This window comes from Tiliqua scincoides, chromosome 1, assembly GCF_035046505.1.
Source record: "Tiliqua scincoides isolate rTilSci1 chromosome 1, rTilSci1.hap2, whole genome shotgun sequence".
Lineage (NCBI taxonomy): Eukaryota > Metazoa > Chordata > Lepidosauria > Squamata > Scincidae > Tiliqua > Tiliqua scincoides.
The window spans coordinates 172,855,637-172,872,262 of NC_089821.1; positions in this window are offsets into that span (position 1 = coordinate 172,855,637).

Consider the following 16,626-nt stretch of genomic DNA (forward strand, 5'->3'; position numbering starts at 1 on the left):
CTATTGACTGGATAGTGGATTGAGCAATCTCAAAGTGCCTCTGAGGCTAGCAGGAACCACCAGACAGAGCTTCCCAAAGCTTTATTTTGGACCAGGTTTCCAAAAGCTTTATTGAAAAGATATATAGAAACAAAGGCAAATTTTGCTTATAAGATCATTTGCTTAGAGTTTTAGTGGTTGTGGGGGGAGGATAATGAAAAACAGCATCATTCAGACAGACATGGGCTAACAGCCAATCCTACTTCACTCCCCGCACAGCAGAAGCAGCAAAGTAGTGTCCGCTGAATCCTGCAGGGCAGTTTCAGCATCTGGAGGACTCCTTGGGGTAATGGAACATTTGTTCCCTTGCCTTGGGGTAAACCCACAATGGCCTCCCAGGTGTACTCAGACCTGCGGCAGCTCTGTAACTGATGCAAGTCTGGGTGGATCCAGGTCAGGGGATAAAAGCCGGGAAGGGAGTTAGGATATTGGTGTGTGCCGTTGCCGTGCCGGTGCCGTTGCCACCGATACTGCCCCCTTCCTGGTCCTAATCTGTCCTCTTCCAGCTTCCATCCTACCCATCTCTCTCCAACCCTTTGCATCAGCTTACCAGTGCCAGCTATACATATTTAATTATATTCATTGTTTTATATAGCACTTTTGAGTGTTCATAGTGCTTCAGATGCATTCTTTAGTCCTAAAACGTACAGTCTCATAAAGTGAGTGTTATTATCCCCATGTTGAGGACTTAAACCGAGAGGGAGCAGCTTACCTAAGAGGACCTTACAAGTTTATGGCAGGATTTGGACCGCCCATTTCATATCTCTGTTGTCCTAGCCTCTATGCTACACAAGCTCTTTATCGTGCCCACCCTTGGGGTCTGTTAGGACTTCAAATGTGGAAAAGGGTTAAAATTTTACACAGTGGCATCACTAGGGTTCGCGTCACCCAGTGCGGGAGGCCAGTACATCACCCCCATGCAGTGGGTGGGGCAACATCAGGGGGTGGGCATGGTGATCTACCATCACCCCACCCCCACTGGTTTTTTGGCTGTACCTTTTGATAAAATAAAGATATTTCAATGTGGTTTGTTTCATTGCATTCTGCATGAAATTACACATTGATTGCTATATAACCTGATGGTATTATTTTTACAAACTGTGATTTTAGTGATTTTGGTCACTAGTGGTGTCACCTCACCCCAGGGTGTCAACTTACTATTGGAGCAGTTCTCAAATTTTTAGCACTTGGACCCACTTTTTAGAATGACAATCTGTCCAGGACCCATCATAAAGTAAATTAAAATAAATAAGTATAAATAATTAAAGTAAAATTAAAAAATAAGGGAAAGCCAGCCCTGTTCCACCAAGTGAATTTTCTCTGTAGCCTGCCTGCAATAACACCCCCCCCCCAAAAGAATCAGTAAGATTTTTACCCCTATCCAGTACCCAGTTCAATTTAACTTCTTATATTTCAAGCATATCACTATCAGGACCCACCTGGCTTTATAAGTCTGAGAGCCCAATCCTATGCCTGTCTACTCAGAAGGAAGTCCCACTATAGTCAGTGGGGCTTACTCCCAGGAAAGTGTGGATAGGATTGCAGCCTAAAACAGAAAAAAAATTCAGCATACCATGTCAAGCCTCTTCGTTGGTCCTTTCTAGTGTGGGGGAGGCTGCCTTCTGGAGCATTTGTTGAGCTCCAGTTCCATCAGATCAGGACCATTCTGGTAACCTCACATTTCTCTTTGCCTGACCTGCCCAGGAGCATGAGTAAACATGACCATGTGGCTTAGTTTCGCTTTCCATAGGGCTCAATACATTCGCCAGCTTGGAGGGAGGGACCTCCTTCTCAGGTGTTTTTGGGGGACTACATTCATTGGTTCAGGACCATTCTGGTGTTGTTGGATTCCTCTCAGCCTGCCCTTTCCGATGGACTAAGGCACACTCACCTACTCGTGAGTAAACGCACGATACGACTCAGTTTCCATTGGGTATCATGCATTTTCTGTTTTCTGGTGTTTTGCCAATAAATTTTGATAGAAAGGAGATATTTCACTCCCGTTTTTTTGCATTGCATTCCGCTGGAAATTCTGCATCCAACGGTATATAACATGATGGTATTACTCCTAACCACCGCGATTTTAGCATGTCACCCTCCCAGTGCGCGTCACCCCCCCTGCGCGTCACCCAGTGCAGCCCGCACCCCCTGCACTCCCCTAGCGACACCACTGATTATACACTTTGTCTCTATGCTGCTTAAAGTAGTCAACTGGATGATTTCACATTAGTTTCTCATGGTGATGCTTCCTTTCCCATAATCTTGTCTATGCATCCATCAGAAGAGTATGCTACATTTAGAAACTGCTCTAAGCATGAATCACAATTGTTCTCAGCACCATTAAGAAAGCAGCAGCCATATTTACACAAGGTAGCAGAGCCTGAAAGTGTGTGTGAGTGGGGGGGGGGGATAATATCCAATTAACAGAGATAACTATATTGTAAAACAGAAGCACAAGAAGTACAAATAACTGCAGGGGTGGTTGGAGGTTTATGAAAATAAGATGGGGAAATTTCACCTCAAGACTTAATATTTTGGAAGAAACTAATTAAATCAACAAAACCTGCTTGCCCCTTCCAAAAATTGAAGAGGAAGCAAAAATAATCCAGCATTCACCAGTGCCAGAGAGTTTTGACAGATTTGAATGAAGTAAATATTGGAAAAACCTAATTAAAAAGTCACCTGCTATTGAACTGAACAGGAAAGTAGCTGTAGTTTTGGGCATGGATAGAAAACTAAATGGGGAAAATAATGAGCCATAAGGCTAAACTAAACATTAAAAAATAGGAATTTTCACATGGAAGTGAACCCATTTTCATTCAATCTGGTCATTAGAAAACACGTAGAAACAAATACTGATTGAAAAAGGAAATTATAATAAGCATTCGTATATTCCAATTTTTGCCTCATTTTTGTTTGAGGAAAGAACCCTTTCCATTGTACTGATGTGTTTTTAAATACTTCCAGACTTGGCCAAAATCAAAGCACGTTCCTTCACATTTCACAACTATGGTATTTAGAATATTACTTGGATTTTTCTCATCATTAAAAGAAGATCTTGCATCTTGAATTACTGTCTGTAAGTGTGCAGGCAGCTCATGCATGACTAAGTCCCATTTTGTGCAGAAGAACAGGAAATGAATCACAATGCTAGAACTGAGAAATGCACCCTAGGCCAAGCCTATAATAAATTGTTCTGGTGGTCTTTAAAATGCATAAATCCATTAAATAATTTTTAATTAAAAATTAGTAAGAGATTATTTAAGGCGCAAAACAAGGGGTCAAGAAGCATAGAAAGACTGCAGTGGAATTTGGATTGCAACCATAAGAGATTCATGAACTCACAGTACCAAATGGTAGAGATTTCCAAGTGTAATTTAGGCTGCAGTCCTAACCACACTTTCCTGAGAGTAAGCCCCATAGAACAAAATAGAACATACTTCTGAGTAGACTTGGTTAGGATTGTGCCCTTAAATCCTAGCATCTGAATTCTGTATGCCCATTGACAGAAGTTGAGAAAATGCTTTAGGAGGTCTTGTCAGCTTGATCATGTGACAACAGTTCTGCATGACTATTTACCAGTGTAGAGGCCACTTGTACAATTATTGCAGCCAGTTTGAACCTAAACTCATTGTGATCCAAGGGATGAGTTAATCAAGTGATGGGGTCAATTTACTGTGCCCCTCCTATTGGCTAGAAATGTGAGGAAGCAGAGCATATATGATGGAATGTGTCTCGCCTTTCAAACAGATACACAGAAGTTGTCTCATCATGTGGTTGTGTGTGCTAGAATGCAGTCACCACATGATAAATGTTATCTGTGGCTACCCCAAAATTGCATGCCATGAACTCTTTTTCATCTAGTTTTCCATTCATGTCCTTAAGATACAGGTATGGAAATGTAATGTTAGATGCACTACTCTGCACAATTGAAAGTTTTCCCTCAGGCTTTGGTGTTTTAATAATATACATTCAGCATAGTATATAAAATATACATTTATTTTTACTTCTTAGCCAATGGCAAGTTCTTACTCAAATATTGTTTGCACAGGTGAGATTGGCAGACCTTTTGTCCCTCCCTATTTTAAGTTTCTGTGGTGAAACACAGACACAGAAGCACCAGCCTCTGAGATGTCAAAATGAAACATGGCCACTGTCCTTTTAAGTGTTTAAACCATATGTCATATAAACATCCATCAAACAGTGATCCATCAGGATTCAACACCAAAGTGATAGATTAATGTCTTTGAGCAAATGTCACACAAGCACCATAGCACATAGACTGCTACCAAAGCCAACTCCAAACAAACCTGATGTGACAATCAGATCAGTTAAAATGAAAAAAATACCTTCTATCCCAGAAACTCCACATTAGAAGCCACCAAGTGTGGGACTTATAAGGTGGCATTTCCAGGTGTAGGTGTACATTGTCATTTTGAACATCGATGGCATGGCTCCAACATGCTTTACCACACAGAAAGGCTGTTTCCAAATAAGCAGAAAAGTATTGTGCGAGAAAAGTGAGCCCAAATTCAGAGGAGTCCCAGCATTTGCACAAGCCCCTACACAAGGTTTTGCACAGACCTTTGTATACGGTTTTGATACTATCATGGTCTGGACTGCAAGTTCTTGAACCAAAGATTACAGAGCACCACTAGGGGCACAATCCTAACCCACTTTCCAGCACTGACATAAGGGCAGTGCAGCTCCGAGGTAAGGGAACAAACATTCCCTTACTTTGAAGAGGCCTCTGTGAGTGACACCCAACTGCAGGATGCAGCACATGTCCCACTGGTACATCTTTGCCAGTGCTGGAAAGCTGGTTAGGATTTGGGCCTAGGGCATTTTCCTCTACTATTCAGTCTTCTTTGGATCCTTCATATCTGCCACTGGCAATGCCATTTTCTGTTTGAGTCTTCTTTGCCAGGAAGAAATACTGCCCTGTCTGCAATGCTGGGTTCCAACCATCACATACCCTCACCAGAGGTGGGCCTCACCTGATGGTGGGCCTAGCTGGGTATATTCTAGAGCCCCACAGTTCCACAGGAACCCTTCAGGCTGCAACCAGGGAAGAACCAGGGTGCTCATGAGCCCAGTACCTAAACTTGTGGAGTCACCCTATATTTTCTTAACTCTGTGAGCAACTTTGAGAAAATCTACAGTGTCTACCCAAGCCTAGATTGTGGGCTGTGCTCCTTGGCTCCCTCTGGGAAGCCAAGCAAATTGTCAGGAAGGGGAGAAGAGAGTTCTAGACTCACAGTTCCAGACTGCCAATCCCAGACTCACGCAGGTAATTCTTCCACTGCCCTTGCTCCCACAAATCCTCTGCTTGCAGAAGGCACCTAGGAGCAAGCTGGGGCAGCTGGTGGCAGCAGCCTCTCTCTTGTCGCCACCACCCCAGGCAAAGGCACAGGTGGAAGGAAGCTGTGGGGAGGGAAGAGGGGAGTCACACAGGAGGAAGAGAAAAGTTGCAGGAGGGAGGGGGAAGTCATGCGGGATCTCTTGTACTTGGGCATGCATGATGCCCAAACAGTGCCTGAGGGTTTGGCACAAACTAGCACTGACCCCGGCACATACCAAGAAGCACCCCAGATCTCTAACAGTCCATTTGGTGCAGCATTTTTTGAAACGAAAGCCTGCTCTCCTTCAGCCTGCCCTCCTGGAATCCCCTAAAATGTGTGGCTATTAGGATTGAGCGTTGTAGTCCATTAGGCCAGTTCAGTGCCAAGCACAGATGTTATTTGAAAGGTTTTCAATCCGACATGTGTGAAAAACTGTGCCTTGGGTGGGGTGGGGGAGGTGAGAGTCACCTGACCTGATGAGACGATTCAAGACCACAGCAGTGATTTAATGGAGCAATCAGCAACATGTCACATTTTATGGATGGGACCCTTCAGAACTGTGGCAGGTGATTTGATCCCTACTGGTGCGGACAAATCTTCCTCTGAAAACCCTGTTGCTAGCATAAACCAGTGGAAAGAATTTTATTTTGAATGAAACGTCTCTTTAGTTTTGCCCTTGAAGTGAGGTGATTTTGTTGTTGCCGCTGCTATTGTTCGGAAACCCTTCTGCTTAGATTTTAATGCCACTGTACCGGCCTAAAGATGTTATTTATGACACGGCACAGCACCACTTCTCTTTCAAAATGTCAACTGCTCAGTCAGCTGGTTAAAAAAAAAGTTATTCACCTGATAAAGCTGAGCCTAAAAGGTAATAAATGTAATTTTCACCAAATAGCAGTTTTAATAGCTGCGCATGTGCTTTTAAAACTACGAGGATTTACACTTGAAACGGACTTCAGAAACATAGTTATGTGCCCATTTGGGGCTTTTAGTTGAGCTGATGTGGAAATGCGAGCGCCAGGAACGGCTGAGTACAAATAAGCACAAATCAGCCGGGTGCTCATTTTCATTCCAAGGGGATACAAATCACTCCACTCTAAGTGATCGTTTGATTCCACAAAAGTGTGTATTTTTGAAAGCTTTATTGAGGAGTGTCATAAAAATTATGTTTTTTAACTTCATGTCAGTAGAAGCGGCGGAGAATTGCCTTGTTGCCTCTCAGTTGGTTTAATGTAAAGAATATTCCGCCATCCCCTTTGCTTTCATGACTCTATTGCAACCATCCCCTAAGAAGTAATTTGGAACGCTTCAGCTGATATTCTGTAATTTCACACATGGCGCTGCAAAGGCTGCACCAAGTACTGATGGAAGCAGGCCCCGTTCCATGAATCACGACGCACAATGCAAAATAATATTTGCTGTCGTCAGGCAAAATAAAAGGATTTCTAGAGGCCTGGGACAAAATTAAACTGAATCCTGGTGGGTATAGATAAGTGAGTGCAAAATTCACGTGTCTCTCATCGTGTCGGAAGGGTACATGTGTGAACATTCAGTATCTGTCCCTTTCAAGTGACTGTGGCAAAGAATCAAGGCTCCACTGCCAGTAATTTTAAAAGGACCTTCTCATGAGACTCTTGGAGGGAAAGCAGGCTGACCAAGGGGAACAGAGCCTAGTGGTTAGCATGCACACACAGCAGCAGAATGCTGCTTTGGGGCCACTGCCTCAAAGGACATAAGAAGAGCCCTGCTGGATCAGGTCAAAGCCCCATCTAGTCCAACTTCCTGTATCTCACAGTGGCCCGCCAGATTCCTCCCTGAGCATACCAGACAAAAAAATACCTGCATCCTGCCTCCACTCCCTGGCACCTGGCTTTCTGAGGTAGCCTACTTCTAAAACTAAGAGGTTGCACATACCCATCATGGCTTGTAACCTGTAATGAACTTTTCTTCTAGAAATCTGTTCCAGCATCACTGTATCACTGCATGTGTGGGGAGTTATGGTAGATTGAGCTGTAAGCTTCTCTGGAGCAGTCAGTGTGTATATAACAGCTGCAGTTCCCAAACTGGGGCATCGTGATGCTCCAGCCAATGAAAAGTGGTTGCTACCCCCTTTAAGAGGGGTGTCGACATTGCTAAGGTGGTGACGGCACTCCTACAATTGCACCACCACCACAAAAGGGGGTTTTACACATACCTGACAATCACTATGGCCAAAAACTGTAAGTGGGTCACAATTGTGTTATGGAGAAGTTCTGAGATGTGGGGAGGCCGCAGAGGGGGCCGTGGGCTCCCTGTACCCTACAGAGGGCCATATGACTGCCAGGTATGTGTAAAAGCCCATTCTGTCATGGCAGAAGTGTGATCATGGGAGTGCCATCGCCGTCCCCTCCCCTGCACAGACTTACAAGGTCCCCAAGTCTTCCAGAGAGTTTGGGAACTTCTACATAACAGCCATAGAAATTTACCTGTTTCAATTTGAGGATCACTGGAAAAAGTAAAATTAAAACATAGTGTCCAAAAATACCATTATTTGGAGTTGGTGTGATTTGTACCAGATGTGGGGTTCATCTGAGTGGGATATTTGATGAGCTTCCCTGTGTACTGCAGATTGTTGTGCGTGTGTTTTATAAGCTGCAGCATCAACACCATTAAATAAAGCACTTGTTTGTACTGCGTTATCAATAATACAAACATATTAAGTATGCAGGCTCCAACTCATATGTTGGGCAAGGTCACATCTTTTTTAATGGTGTCAAATTATAATTAAAATAAACACAAATTGGTTTGCAAGGGAGGATGCTTTGCTTTGGGTGTAGGGGAGCTAATCTGTAGACGTGCCACTTGCAGAACTGGAAGCCAATCCCTGTTTGATTGCTTTATTAAAAAACAAATTCCAACAAACAAAAAAAAATCAATTTTAACACCTTTCAGCAAACAATTTCCTTCCTGTTAGAATCATTTTCATTTTTAATTATAAACATAATTTATCAGTGTAACAAGACTTGGCTGCAAATTAGAAAGACGATGGTGACTTTAAAATATATATTTATTGAATAATTGAAAATTATCGTATTTGAATAGTAATGGAGCTGAATAATTTAGTATTTTAATTTTATTAAGCAAGCAAATTATAAAGAGCTCATCTTAGGGATATCTTCTACCCTGTGGCAGCAAGAACTGGATGTTGGAAGACCCTGTTCATGCTTAGAAATTCTTATTAATTATTGTGGCGTGACAATTGAAGGTTTTAGTCAAAGAAATCACAATGGAGCAAAATTTGAGCTGCCAAACTACTCAAATCTATGAATCATCCAAGAATCTTAACATCTGGTATTCCCAGTGAACTATATGAAAACATAGGGTGGAATTTAGAGTCCCTTGTATAATTGGAAGACACTTCTCACAAAAGGAACAGGTTTGGTGAGCTCCAAATTCTTCAGCATGATCTGCAGTCTCCTCCTCCCAGCACAACATCCCACAGTATTCTAACCTAGAGGCTCCTACAAATGCAGTGGCAAATTTGGGGTTGTGTGGGATGGAAATCACCTTTTTACAGGAACTTTGTATCTTTTTGGCAGATGCCCCCTCAAGATACTATCCTGCAATTTGATAGTGTAGGTACTAAACTTCCTAATTACATTTCACTATCATTAATATGTTCTTCCAAAAATCAGACAAGAAAATTGACTGTCATAAAGAACCAGTATCTGAAGATAAAGGGAGCTTATAAGAAGTAGGTCAGTAGTCCAGTACTATCTACTCCTCCGATGAGCAGTATTGTGACTGTCCAAGGTCTTGGATGGAAATCTTTTCCATCTCTGCTTCTTGAAAAGTGTTTTAAACTGTGGATGTCCAGGACTAAGCCTGGAACTTTACATGCAAAAATATAAATAAATAATGTTCTTGTTCTTGTTCATAAATAATGTTCATCCTGAGCTATAGCTCCTCCCTACAACATTTTAATTTGAAAATCTATTATAATCCCTAAAAATGCCATGGGCAAGAGACTTGTGTCTTCACCCCAGGCTAGCGCTAGCAGAGCATAAACCCGAAATAGGTTGTATTTATTGACAGATTTTTACACGGCTTTCTCTCCCTGCCAGACACTCAAAAGCTGATTCCAGAAACTTATCAAAAATTTAGTTAGAATGACATATTTTCTGCTGTGACTCTAACACTCCACCACCATCCCTGCCTGTCCCAGATCCAAGTATTAGGAAAAAGATGAAAAAATCTCACAAGGACTGGAGCTTGTATTTCCTCTTTGTCTAAACTAGATGTTCCAGCATTCACACTGTGTGTCTCCTGACAAAATAAAATTTAGGGAACAAAAGGACAATAGGCCTCTGATCTCAAGATGTCTTTCCCCTTGCCTAAACATTGTCCCCCTATGTCAATTTCAGGAGGTTGTGAAATAATCCCTTGCACAGACCCCAGACCACCGTCTCCAGTCCCAATTTTAAATTGCCCCTCAATCCTTACTTTCCTGGTCAATTAAAAGGTAAAAGGGATCCAGCAGTAATGCTGAAAAGGCAAAAACTCTGACCAGAGTGTCCCTTTCCCACTGTTGAGTTTGCAATTGAGTTGTTCCTTGTTCCAGGACAGTATTTGGAGTGTTCTGGATTGGTCACAAGCTAGCAGTTCATTCCAAGACTTTTTGGACTGAAGGGGATGGGAAGATGCTAACAAGGAGTGGACAGCCATCTGAAGTAGGGATGTGCATTCAGGGGAGGCAGAGCCACATCTGTCATACTCCATTGAAAATAGCCTTAGGCACATGCCTATTGCCCATATTCCGCCCAGTTTCTGAGAGGTTGTGCAATAGAGGGGAGGCTGACCTCATTGCTGCCGCACCTCTCATCTCTCCCTGTATAGTAATAAAAGGAGAGAGTGACCAGAGGAGGTGTGGCAGCAATGATTGCGCCCGGGTAGCGCCCCAGAATGCCTTGCAGTTTCCAGGGGGCACCACAGAATGCCTTGCAGTGCCGCAGCAAGTGCCTCCCCAGCCATTGACCTCGCTGCACACCTCTGATCTGATGAGAGACTCACAGCAATAGGCTCAACATTCTGTTAACCTAGCCTGCTTACCCAGCCTTGTTTTCAAGAGTTCCTGGATGTCTGCTACACCCTCCTTTCCCTACCAGCAGAAAACCTGAAAACCAGCAGAAAGCAGCATTGCTCAAAAATCCAAATGTTCCTACTTCCTTGTACAAGTGGGACCCTGGAGGCAATGTTATAGCAGCAGTCTTCTTCCTATGCATCAGTGAGTTTGCTTCCAGCAAGTGCCAGAAGAAGAAATTACGAGTAGTTGTCTTAGCTTTTCTTTCTTTGTCTGGTTTTTTTTTTTACTTTTCCACTCCTTTTTTCTCTCCTCACCTGAACTCTCAATTGATAATATTCTTCCGTGTGTGTGTGTGCGTGTGCGTGTGCATGTGCGCACATGCCCATGTATGTAGTAAACAAACCAATCTGCATATTTCGCTTTTAAACTCAGCTTTGGATTTTTTTTTCTTTCTCTCCCTCCTCTTTCTATACAGTTGCCCAACCCCGTGGGGACTTGCCTAGTGGACAGGGAAGGTTGTCAGTTCAGTTCTGAGGGAAGGGATATTGCCAGCTGCTCTGAGCTGCCTGTGGTTCATCCCTTCCTGAAGAAATCTTCCCTAGACTCATATGTTGGATAATTACTGGTTGGTCTCAAACCTCCTGTTTCTGGGCAAGGTAATTGACCAGGTAGTGGTGTCTCAACACCAGGATTTTCTAGCCTGGTCCTCTTTCATTCTAGCTTCAGGCCTGATATTAGAACAAAAACAACTTTGGTTGTCCTGATTTTGGTTGCCATAATCCATGGTTATCTATGGATTATGGAGTGCCGCTGTTTGGAGTGCCCAAGTCCATGCACAGTGGTGACTAGGCAAGGGGAGTCTCGCTGTTTGCCTCACCGAATCTCTCAGCAGATTTCAACAATATCAACCACAGTATTCTCCTGGGTATTCTCCAGTATTCTCCAATAGTCACCTGGTTGGATTGAATCTTGGAGGCACTGTGTTATGGGAGCTGTGGTCCTGTCTGGCCAATAGATCCCAGAAGGTGGCATTGGGGGAACCCTGTTATTTGCCCCGTCCTTTGGCCCATTGGGTGACACAGGGTTCAATTATGCCCCCTCCATGTTATTTAATATCTACATGAAACTGCTGGGATTGGTTTTTCAGCTTATAATGATGCAAGGCATTCACACAGCTATCCTATGCATATTTACTCAGAAGTAAATCCAGCCGTGTTCAATGGGACTTACTCCCAGGTTAGGGTGCCTACAATTGCAGGCTTACAGCCCAATCCTATGGCTATCCACTCAGAAGTAAGTCACATTGATTTCAGTGGGGCTTACTCCCAGGAAAGTATGCATAGGATTGCAGCCTTAGTCAACATCCAGTATCCCTATCCATTATCACCCTCCCTTCCATTCAACATTCCAATCTTATATCCTCCACTTCAGACAATGTGATGCAGGCAGAAGAGGTCAGATGGAACCGACTTTCAGCATTCTTGATGAGATTTTATGTACATTACAACTTGGAAGGTTAATTAAAGTGTTGAAGTGCTTTGCGATCACGCTCGATAACATTTGTGCCAGGGACTTACTATTGGATTGTGTTCATTCCTACCCTTTCCTGCCTTCCGTGGCTTTTTCAAAAGGTTAGTTGTAAACCAGTTTAACGAAAGTATATTACCGGCCAAAGGTTGTTTGATCTTGTTTGTTAAATGTAGTTTTAACATTGTTAAAACTTGTTAAAATGTAGTTTTCTGCACGTGAATCCCATCACCATCCAATGCATATCTCCTCAGAAGTAAGTCCTACTGTGCTCAGTGGGACTTATTTCCAGGAAGTGTGCACATACAAGCCTCAGACTTGCAAAAGTACATTTGGTTGTCTTAGTTTTCATGCTACGTGCCTCCAACGGAAAAGGCAGAATCACATGTACAATATTGCTTCAGAGTTGGATCAAAATATTACTGAACTACCACGTGCTCAATTTATCCTCAGTATGAATTTTCTTCTTTTATAGCACTTTGACTTTGAACAGGTGTTTTTGTTCAAATATGACACCATCATATGGCTGGGAGCCTACAATAGCTTTTCTCATAATCACAATGAGCTGAACTGGCCTTCACAGTTAAGGGAACTAATACTTGATTAGCATTGTATTCTGAAAGTTACAATACTACTTGGGCAATTTTTAGCAAAAATTAGAGATCTAAAAAGTGATCCTGATACTCAAAGTTTGTGAATTCTGCCCTGTTACACAGCTATACTTCCCATAAAGTAATTCAAAGCCCAATCCTATCCACACTTTCCTGGGAGTAAGTCCCATTGACACTAATGGGACTTACTTCTGAGTAGACATGCATAGGATTGGGCTGTCAGTCATGTTAGAATCTGAGATGTTCTTTTATTTACCTAAAGTGTAGAACCTCATTAGTGGACCAAGCACCTGCATCTGCTTCTGCCATTTTCAAACCATTTTCCATGAATGGTCATCTCTTGAACCTGATGCCTGTTTTGTCCCATGGGCAAGGTTATGGAGATCTCTGACTGGATCTCCTATCTCACACATCTCTCCTATCTTTCAGGAGACATGGTCTGGTGGTTGAGCTGAAGGCTGCCCAAAGAATGCCAATCGGGAGTGGTCCTGGTTGAAAATTGGATGGGGGACTAAAAAAATGCTGACAAAGCTGCCATGAGAGGCCAGAGCCAGGAGAAGTCACTGTTGTGATCTGTGATTGTGAGAGGGTGACGGACTCACAAGCAATGCTGCAGAAATGTGGAGGAGTATGGAGAGTCAGCTTTCAAGAAAGAAAGAATTTCTGATTAACAGCTTGGCCAACCTTGAAGCTGCTCTTTCTGGAAGCTCGGAATGCATATCCAAATGTCAGGTATGGTGACCGCCCCATGAAGGATTCCATCTGGAAGTGAAAGGGCTCTGGAAGTGAAAGTGAAAGAGTGTTCTTAGAACAATTATTGTAAAAACTCATTTGAAATCAAGATGAATTTAGTATAGCCTGCCTATATGAATCACCTTGTATCTGTAAGACTCCCAGAATGCATTGTGAGAGTCAGTGAGAAAGGCGGTATACAAATGCTATAATAATAATAATTATCATCATCATCTCAGTTTGCAAAGATGCACCCATGCAGGCTCCTGTTTACAACTCTGGCATAATTGTGTCTTTGAATATGGCATGGGATGGCAGACAGAGGTATTATGATACTTTATCAGGATGCTTTGGGGATTAATTAATTCATGTTTGTTCAGCATGTTGAGGATGAAAGCTCTATTCAGGTATTAAGTATTAGTTATGAGAAGAACAATGCCACTCTTCAGTACAGTTTCTGACAGCTGTTAAACTAGGAGTGTTTTGCTTCCTTTTATTTGACTGGAGGGAACTTTATAATAACTTCTGCAGTCTGAAGCTGCAATCTAAGCACACTTTAGGAAAGTCCCATTGAACTCTTTCTGGTTTTGTTATGAACATGACCTATATTGGTACTGATGTGCCAATTTGACTTTACTGGCTTCCACATTGACTAAGATATATGACCTATTGAGTTCAGTTGAAATTCCAAGGAGGTTCCAAGGTTACTTCTGAGAAAGTGTGTAAAAGAAGTGTGTAAATGTGTGTAAAAGTGTGTCTAACTATCCATAGTAGAGCCTTTTACCATTTCTGAGACAAGCTTTACTGCAATTAACTGCAGTGGCGTACCTGGTGGTCCTGGCGCCCAGGGCAACCCCCAGTTTTCTGCCCCCACCCCACCCTTTTTCTGCCCTCCCACCCATGACCCAGAAGTAATTGCAGTGATGTCATTGTCACTGCAATGACTTCCATGTGGCTACCCCCCCTTTGGAAAAAAGGGGGAACGAAGGAGGCAGCCGAGGCCTTGATGGAGCCTTCTGCGCCGCTTGTAAGCAGTGCAGAAGTGACCTTTGGAGCAGTTTGGGGCTGGTGGAAGCCTACCTGTCTGGGGCGCTGCTTCCAGCAACCCCAGACAGCTCCAAAGGAGACCTCTGCTTACAAGCGGCACAGAAGGCTCCGTCAGGGCCCGGGAAGCCTACAGCATCAGCGCTCTAGGCCGCCCTCTCCGGAGGAGGCAAGAGGGCAGGGGCGCCCAGCCTAGAGCGTCGCGCTGCCTCTCTAGGGTGCTTCTTTCCTCTCCTCCTATAATGGAGGATGGGAGAGGGGCAGCCCAATTCAGCACGTACTCACTGCTGGAGAGGCAGCTTCTTGCTGCCTCTCCAGGAGCATTCCTGGGCGCCCCTCCTCCATTGGGAGGAGGCTTTTTTTAAAGGGAGAGAAGCCGGTGGAGCTGCTGGTTTCTGTCCCTTTAAAGAAAAAGGCGGACAGGGGAGGCTTGAGGAGGCGGCCCTGGAGGGTCGGCACCCAGGGTATTTGCCCCACTTGCGCCCCTCCAGGTATGCCAGTGATTAACTAGAACTGGAAATAATATGGAGCATCCCAAAGTGCTTCCAATCACACCATATTATCCAGCCATGCCTTTTTCTATAGTGAAGACCCTGCTATAATGTCTACTCATGAGTAAAGCCATTCAGCAAATGCCATTTCCAGTGGTGAATGAAAGTGTTCTGGTTGCAGGTTCAACCAGTTTTATTGCTCCCCTGTTAACCATGACTACAGGATTAACGATGACTTGACCCTTGTTTAGTCAGTGCCTTCCCCAGTGGTATGTGTCTGAGTAGATTGGGCTTCTAATTTTATATTTAGGTTGTAATCCTAAATGGTGGTTGTTTTTATTTCTTTCTGTCATTGCGAGAGAGCTTTATCTTTCTATAAATCAAGGAAAAGACTCTCTCTCTCACACACACACACACACACACACACACACACAAAGCTAATTAAACATGAGGCAAGTAAGGCACAAGTCATCATCAATACAAGGGATAATTAAGGAGCAATTATTAACTCAGATGTGCTAACCAAGAAACAATAAAATGGACTGAAGCTACAAAAAATAAGCTTTATCTTTGTTTATGTTAGTGCTTAACTCTCAGAATACTCTAAGGCAGTGGTTCTCACACATTTAGCACCGGGACCCACTTTTTAGAATGAGAATCTGTCAGGGCCCACCGGAAGTGATGTCATGATTGGAAGTGACATCATCAGGCAGGATAATTTTTTAACAATCCTAGGCTGCAATCCTACCCACACGTACCCAGGAGTAAGTCCCATTTACTATTGTTGTTAAAAGAATATACAGACTAGCTTGTTAAAAGTAGAGGTCTGTAACATTTCTCCAAATGCATATACTATGGTAGCATCAAATCTCATATATTAAAAGTAAAATATTGAAATGAATGGAGACCCACCTGAAATTGACTCGCAACCCACCTAGTGGGTCCCAACCCACAGTTTGAGAAAAACTGCTCTAAGGCACTGGTTCTCAAACTTTCTGGGAGTTTGAGAACCAAGATAAGTCTCTGAGGGGGCGGAGTGGAATTCCCAGGATTGTGCCACTGTGGGGGAAGCTGTGCTGTTTTTAATTTAACTTACCTGCTGCCAGGGTCCTGGGAGTGTGAGGAGCTCCCTCCTCACAGGGCTCCTCCATGGCTTGTAGAATGTAAAAAAAAAATCACAACCCACTTCCAATTTCGTGATTGCAACCTGGAAGTGAGTTGCAATCATTTTTTTAAAACATTCTAAAAGCCACAGGGAGCCCTGCAGAAGGCTCTGTGGAACTCCCCGCACCCCAGCAGCAGATGAGTTAAAAACAGCCCTCCTTCCCCCACAGTGGCACAATAGTGCAGATCGTGTCACTGCTTTTCCCCTGCCCTTGCCCCTTAAAGGGAAAAGGACAGTGGTTCTCAGGCCAGTGGGTTGTGACCCACCAGTTTGAGAACTGCAGCTCTAAGGATAGAAAATTTATTTATTCATATTTGGATTGAACTTTTCTGCTACGAAGCTTCCAGGACAGGTTATATAGATAAAAGGGGAAAAAAGTAAAAACAAATTTTGAAAACAGTATAAGATACATTGGACTTTTAAAGTAGCCTGTTTAAAGTGCTGGTGATAATGACACTGCCTTGTGGGGCTGTTCCTGCTGCTCACAGGGCAATTGCTTCTGCTGGCTTCTGTCCAGGGAGGAAGCATCCCAGTTGGTGAAGTAGCAGATGAAGCACTTCATTTCACCGACTGTTTCTTAATTAAAGGAACAGTTACCCATAAAAGCCTCAAA